This window comes from Schistocerca gregaria, chromosome 7 (genome assembly GCF_023897955.1).
Source record: "Schistocerca gregaria isolate iqSchGreg1 chromosome 7, iqSchGreg1.2, whole genome shotgun sequence".
Classification (NCBI taxonomy): Eukaryota; Metazoa; Arthropoda; class Insecta; order Orthoptera; family Acrididae; genus Schistocerca; species Schistocerca gregaria.
Genome location: NC_064926.1, coordinates 94,966,806 through 94,975,041, shown reverse-complemented (window position 1 = coordinate 94,975,041; position 8,236 = coordinate 94,966,806). Strand labels below are relative to the sequence as shown.

At 45.2% G+C, this 8,236-nt stretch overlaps 1 non-coding gene across 1 annotated transcript; it reads left to right on the top strand.

Annotated features, from left to right (window-relative positions):
• The first annotated feature begins 558 nt into the window (after positions 1 to 558).
• Positions 559 to 635, top strand: Trnar-gcg (transfer RNA arginine (anticodon GCG)). The gene has a single exon. It is a non-coding gene; the product is annotated as a tRNA-Arg (tRNA).
• Positions 636 to 8,236: the final 7,601 nt, after the last annotated feature.

The following is an 8,236-nucleotide window of genomic DNA, read 5'->3' as shown; positions in this document are numbered from 1 at the left end:
GAAGCACCTTGTCGCACGCCGCATCGTTGATCATTTTGACGTAGACGGTACTGCTAACTATCGACAAGTGGATACCAATTAGATCCGTTGGTGGTATCTTAACTTCATCGCGAATAAATCGTTCTACCTCCAGGGCCTTGGGTCGGGCGAAGTCGGAACAAAAGTTAAAACGTAATGTCTTCTTCCGATAGTTGTGCGCCATGGTGGTCTAGAAGGGAAAGCGGCACTTACAGCGGCCGAAGTAAACACAAACACACCGTGCGCGCCTCGCCCGCAGCGCTCTGGCGCGTGACCGCCTCGCAGCACTGCCGGCGGCAGACTGTACCAACTGAGCTACCGAAGCACGACTCAGGCCCGGTACTCACAGTTTTACTTCTGCCAGTACCTCGTCTCCTACCTTCCAAACTTCCCAGAAGCTCTCCTGCGAACCATGTCTCCGCAATATCCTTTCTTTCAGGAGTGCTAGTTCTGCAAGGTTTGCAGGAGAGCTTCTGTGAAGTTTGGAAATTGGAGACGAGGTACTGGCAGAAGTAAAGCTGTGAGTACCGGGCGTGAGTCGTGCTTCGGTAGCTCAGTTGGTAGAGCACTTGCCTGCGAAAAGCAAAGGTCCCGAGTTCGAGTCTCGGTCCGGCACACAGTTTTAATCTGCCAGGAAGTTTCAGGGGATAAAGTATTTGTAAAGGGCGAATCAGTAAGACGTGGGAGATCAAAGAAATTAAACTCTCAGTTTAGAGGCCCATGCGAGGTAATAAATATAGAATTGCCTAATGTAACATTAAAGATAAACAGGAGGCAGGAATTGAAAGTTCATGCCAATAAATTGAAACCGTATTACTGAGATCAGGATTTCACTTACAGACCCATCATGGTGCTCTCAAATGCCATGATGTGGATGCTGTGTTTCCTCAGCGGATGGTGGACCAATAATTGGCAAGTGTGCGGAGACAAAGACAAGATTGTGGACGTTCACACAATACAGACAGCACCAGGGATATATTACCATCATAAAGGCGACATCGAGATAACCAGAACAACCTGGAAACGTGTAACTTAAGTGAATCTTAGAACCCTAGATGAAAGGTTTCACTCGGTAAGACGAGTAGGACTAAGAGCGAAACAACAATGTAAAGAGAGATTAGAGCAACTCAATATTTGTCAGGTAGAATGAAACAGACTAATTCACGGGGTTTCGCACAGATCGATTACAAGAGACACAGTCCTTAATACATCAATTAACAAGACCAGTAAAGCGACAGAAAAGAGGAGTTTTTAATTGTGTAGGAGAAATCAGTAAAATCTTATTTGGAACCTTGGACGAGGCAGATGCTGTTTATTACAAAAAGCACATCGATCAGATGGAATCTAGATCAGAAGAATTACTGAGACTCTCAAAATAACAAGTGGCAGTAGTCAGGACCACATTGTCAGGTTTAAATAGGACTGTGGATTCAGTCGCTACAAACGAGCAATTGCTTAAAAAATGGAATGGATAAACTAGGACAATTTATTACGTACTGTCTGAAGACTACATATTATGGTCTGAAGAGAATTGCTGCATTCATGGCGATCAGCGAACAGCTCTTACAATTACAAATTTTGTTTAATGAATTAAGTATGGAATATGATAGACTTGTAAGTGCAATAGTTCATGCACAGAAGGGAATGTTAGCGCCTCACATTGTAAATCCAGTGCAAATTATATTTAAGATTAATACAAAATGAGTTGAGATAAGTAAAGTTTCCAGTACCACTCATGGATGAGTATGGATACGTATTATTAAGAATTATGGAACATGATGTATTTGTAACTGAGGATGTATTAGGTTATGTAATTAATGAGTTTAACTTATATAAAATGTTGCCATCACCAATTAAAATGACCTCAGGTGAAGACCAATATGCTTACATACAACCAGAGAAAGATATTTGCTGATTGATGATTCTAAGGAACTATATGCTAAACTGTCCTCTGATCAGTTAGATTGTAAGGAAATGGACAAGCAAAGAAATGTATGTACACAAACCTTTGGGTTAATTTCAATGTACAATCTGGAAGACTGTGAAGTGAAATTATTACACGACAATCACGTTCCAAGTAATTGTGTCAAGAAAATGATCTCATTAGAGAGAAGTTTGTGGACTAGTTTAAGTACTAACGAATGGTTATATTTAATACCTAAGGAAGAAGATATGACCATTCTGTGTAGCATATATCCAGCTAAGGATATAAAATTAAGGGGAATGGGAATAATCACAGTCAAGAAAAACTGTAAAGGTTATGGATCACACACACACACACACACACACACACACACACACACACACACACACACACACACACACATTATACATACACACACATATATATCTCCAGTCAGACAAAGTAATCCGGACGAATTACACCAGGATAGACAAAATACCAACTGTAGATATGAATTTAGATACTTGTGATGAAATAGAGACAAAAATTAATACTTCAACAATAAAACTTGAATTACCTTTGAGGCACATCACATCCAATTTAGATGATTTAAGAGTAATGGGTAAAAGAGTAGAAGACATTGATAAATTCATAGATAAAGAACAAATGGAACTGGAAAAGGACAAGAAGGTCCAAACCTATTCTATTGTTACTTATATCAGTATAAGTGAATTAATTTTTATCATTGTATTTATATGCAGTACCAAATGTAATTGTTGTAATATATGTACAAAAAATTCTTTTATGGCCCAGGAGATGGGAACTGCTGTCGATCTAATTGTGTAAGACGACAGTAGTACAGACACCCGAACTTAATTGAATACAATTAAGACCAGTAAACAGAGACGAGGAAATGGTCATTTACGAAAGACATCCGAGACACGCGGATGACAGTGTAATTATAACCAATAGGCGTTAAAATGTTTTTGTAATTATATTTTACAGGTATTAATGGCACTTTGGATAAGTGCACATGAATTCAATTTTGGGAGGAGGTGTTGTGACTAGAAAATTTTAATTTTTATTCTTGCTTTTGTGACCATAATAAGAGTCCAGGCTCCATAGGAAAACAGCCAGCAACTATTAAGAAATAGTCCACCAGGACGTAGGGACAAGATAAGCGTCGGAGGCTGCCAAGTATGGCTTGTTGATCAAATAACTTAGTGTTTGACTTCCTGCCAGAGGAACCAGTATCAATCAGTCTTGTGCAGTGGAAGATGCAAACACCAGGGTGATAATACAGCAAGAAAGAGTGTCAGTCACGTGCGGAAAAGACTCGCGAGGAATCAAATTAAGTTGTGTGCAGCTAGAAAGGAAAGTGTCGTGTGGAACCATAGGCATTCTTGTGCAATCCGATCACTTAGAAATGAAAGGGTCGTATGAAACAAATTAACTCGTGTGCATCCATGTACATGAGAAACGAAATAAAAGGCTAGACAGCGGAATAGCCAGAAGGAGAGATTCAGATGCAGATTCAGATTCAGAGCCAGTGGCGGCAGTTTGGAGATTCCACAGTGAGATGCCAGTGGGGCCGAGTAGGCCCATAGCAGCCGTTACAGCTGATAAGGACTTCAACTACGAGAAGACGGTGATAGACTCTGGTGGGCACTCACAAACTGCAGGTCAAGTAGGATTTTTAGAGTTTCATTGGTATAGTGTTGAACAGAGGCTGTCAGTCTTTGTCTCAATTACTTAGAGAGATTTCAGTGCTAACGAAGAACAAGTGATTGCTTTGTACTTGTTTCTTATATGTACCGGCAATTAGCTTTGAAGTAGCAAGTCCGAATAAATAGATTGAATCTTAATAAGGGGTTTGTGGTCCAACACCTCACATAAGTATATGTGAGAATAAACTTGATAGAAAATAACCAATCTTTTCTACCTATTGCAATTCTGTAACCTATTTTCAGGAAACTTATTTGCTCTAAACCAAGGAGATTCTCTCCCTATCATTTCCGATATAAAGATTGACAGCAATTTATAACTAACCCATGGTCGTTAAGGTCTCGATTGTGCTACGCAGTTCGTGCTTACTTCGTCTGGTATAGTGAGGCTGTGCCGGGACGCGACAGAAAATTGACATTTACATGTTCCAGCCAAACTGATTCGCGGTCACTCGATAGTTTCAGTCAGCACTTCTGGAAGATGTTACAGCCCGCCAAGGCACACTGAAGCAAGTATTGTAAAGCACAAGCGTCTGGCAGTATGTGATAATCAACAGAGTTCCTGCGGACTAAAGAGCGGAAAAGACATCAACGATACAGCTTGGTGTACCGTAATGAACATGTCAGATGACAGTATGACTAAGGATATGTGGCAATCCGCTTAGGGCAACTGATGAGGGTATGTTCTGCGTATTCATGATGTTACAGCCGTGTTGCCTGCCTGGTAGTACACTATAGGAGATGCAGTCGAGCCCTTGGACTCAAACAGTGTCCAAGGGGTATATGCATTAGCCTAGCACCCGTCTAATGGCGAAGCAATTCCTGAAGGCAGCATCAATGTCTTGGAGACACGTCGGCAGAGACACTGTGGTATGAAATTACAAAGCGATTTCTGTGTCCCATCGTCACCGTGAGGTTGCGACAGTTACGGTCAGCCAGCAGCAGTCCATCGGTTTCATGCTATTGAACACCCAGGAGAGATTCCACTTGGTGAATGTACCCGAATGCCAGTGGCAGTACCATATGATACACTAGCAGAATGTCTGTGACGCTGTGCTACAGGCATACACAATAGTGCAGCACCTGTCTAATGGCGAGGCTGTTCCTGAGGGCAGCATTAGTGTGTTGGAGAGAAGTCAGCAGAGAGCCTATAGTATGAAATGACGAAGCAATTTCTGTGCAACATCATCAATGTGAGGGAGCGAGGCTTACAGTAAACTGGCAGAGGCGCATAGATTGCAGGATACTGCATAGCCAGCAGAGGTTCCATGTGGTAACTGAAGACGAAGGCTAGTGCCAGTATCATGGACATACACTAGCAGAATGACTCCAAGAAAGTCCTCGAGGCATATCCAATAGCCTAGCGCCCATGAAATGTCAAAATGGACATACAATTCCTGAGGGAACATTAGTGTAAACAGGAACGTCGGCTGAGAGAGTGTATTATGCAATGGCGAAGCAATTGTGTGTCCCATCATCAGCGTGAGGTTTCGAGGGTTACTGTAAACCAGCAGCAGTGTAACGATTGCAAGCTACTCGACACAAAGGACAGGTTCCATGTGGTGAACGCTGCGGAATGATAGCGCCAGTATCGTAGATATACACTAATAGAATAACTCGAACAAAGTCCTTCAGTAATTTGCACTAACATGGCACACATCTAATGGCGAGGCAATTCCTGAGAGGAGCAATAGTGTCCTGGGGAGATGTTGGCTGAGAGCCTCTTGTATGCTATGGCGATGCAATTTTTATGACCCCTCATGAATGTAAGGGTGCGGGGTTACAGTAAACCGGCAGCAGTGCATGTTGCAAGCTACAGGACACCCAGGAGAGGTACCATGCGTTACCATAGCCGAATGCCGGTGCCAGTATAATAGATATACACTATCAGAGTGTCTCTGACAACGTCCTCTTCGCATATGGAATAGCACAGCACCCATATGATGGAGATTCTGTTCCTGAGGGTAGCACTGCTGTTACGGGGAGATGTTGGCAGATTACCTGTAGAATGCAATGGTGAATTTCTATGTCCATCGTCAAGGATTACAGTAATCCAGCAGCACTGCATCAGTTACGAGCTTCTGGACACCAAGTAGTGGTTCCATGCGATGACCATAACTAAATGCCAGCGCCAGTATCATAGATATACACTAGATGAATGACTAAAACAATTTCCTCGAGGCACCTGCAAAAGGGAAACACCCCTGTAATGGCGAGACAGTTCTTGAGAGTAGCATTAGTATCTTTGAGAGTTGTCGGCAGAGAGCCTGTAGTATGCAATGGCAAAACAATTTCTGTCCCATCGTCAGTGTGAGGGTGCGAGGGTTACAGTAAGCCGGCACTGGTGAATCGGTTGCAAGCTACTGGATACCCAGGAGAGATTCGATGCAGTGACCATAGTTGAATGCCAGTGCCAGTATCATAGATATACACAAGCAGAATGACTCCGACATTGTTCTTGAGGCATATGCAATAGTGAAACACCAGTCTGACGGAGATGCAATTCCTTAGGGAAGAATCAGTGTCTTGAAGAAACATTGACGGAGGGGCGGTCGTATGCAGTGCCAAAGCAACTCCAGTGTCCCATTGTAACTGTGAGGGCGCGAGGGGCATAGTAAACTGGAAGTGGTGCATCAGTTACAAGCTACTGGACAACCAGGAAAGTTTACATGCCGTTACTGTAGCCAAATGCCAGTGCAAATACACTCCTGGAAATGGAAAAAAGAACACATTGACACCGGTGTGTCAGACCCACCATACTAGCTCCGGACACTGCGAGAGGGCTGTACAAGAATTGATCACACGCATGGCACAGCGGACACACCAGGAACCGCGGTGTTGGCCGTCGAATGGCGCTAGCTACGCAACATTTGTGCACCGCCGCCGTCAGTGTCAGCCAGTTTGCCGTGGCATACGGAGCTCCATCGCAGTCTTTAACACTGGTAGCATGCCGCGACAGCGTGGACGTAAACCGTATGTGCAGTCGACGGATTTTGATCGAGGGCGTATAGTGGGCATGCGGGAGGCCGGGTGGACGTACCGCAGAATTGCTCAACACGTGGGGCGTGAGGTCTCCACAGTACATCGATGTTGTCGCCAGTGGTCGGCGGAAGGTGCACGTGCCTGTCGACCTGGGACCGGACCGCAGCGACGCACGGATGCACGCCAAGACCGTAGGATCCTACGCAGTGCCGTAGGCGACCGCACCGCCACTTCCCAGCAAATTAGGGACACTGTTGCTCCTGGGGTATCGGCGAGGACCATTCGCAACCGTCTCCATGAAGCTGGGCTACGGTCCCGCACACCGTTAGGCCGTCTTCCGCTCACGCCCCAACATCGAGCAGCCCGCCTCCAGTGGTGTCGCGACAGGCGTGAATGGAGGGACGAATGGAGACGTGTCGTCCTCAGCGATGAGGGTCGCTTCTGCCTTGGTGCCAATGATGGTCGTATGCGTGTTTGGCGCCGAGCAGATGAGCGCCACAATCAGGACTGCATACGACCGAGGCACACAGGGCCAACACCCGGCATCATGGTGTGGGGAGCGATCTCCTACACTGGCCGTACACCTCTGGTGATCGTCGAGGGGACACTGAATAGTGCACGGTACATCCAAACCGTCATCGAACCCATCGTTTTACCATTCCTAGACCGGCAAGGGAACTTACTGTTCCAACAGGACAATGCACGTCCGCATGTATCCAGTGCCACCCAACGTGCTCTAGAAGGTGTAAGTCAACTACCCTGGCCAGCAAGATACCGGATCTGTCCCCCATTGAGCATGTTTGGGACTGGATGAAGCGTCGTCTCACGCGGTCTGCACGTCCAGCACGAACGCTGGTCCAACTGAGGCGCCAGGTGGAAATGGCATGGCAAGCCGTTCCACAGGACTACATCCAGCATCTCTACGATCGTCTCCATGGGAGAAGAGCAGCCTGCATTGCTGCGAAAGGTGGATATACACTGTACTAGTGCCGACATTGTGCATGGTCTGATGCCTGTGTCTATGTGCCTGTGGTTCTGTCAGTGTGATCATGTGATGTATCTGACCCCAGGAATGTGTCAATAAAGTTTCCCCTTCCTGGGACAATGAATTCACGGTGTTCTTATTTCAATTTCCAGGATTGTATAATAGATATACGGAAGTGGGGTGACTCTGACAATGTCCTTGAGGGAAATGCAATAGCACAGCAGACGTCTGATGGAGAAGGCATTCCTGAGAGAAGCATTAGTGTTTTGGAGATTCGTCTGAAGAGAGCCTGTACTATGCAATGGCGAAGCAATTTACGTGTATGTTCGTCAATGTGAGGGTGCGAGAGTTGCAGGAAACTGGCAGTGGTGCGTCAGTTACAAGCTAGTAGACAACCATGAGAAGTTCCATGCGGTAACCGTAGCTGATTGCCAGCGGTAGTATCACTGATATATACCAGCCCAATGACTTAGACAGTGTGCGTGGCATATGCATTAGTGCAAGTACCATTTGATGCAGATGGATTTCAAAAAATGGTTCAAATGGCTCTGAGCACTATGGGACTTAACTTCTGAGGTCATTAGTCCCCTACAACTTAGTACTACTTAAACCTAACTAACCTAA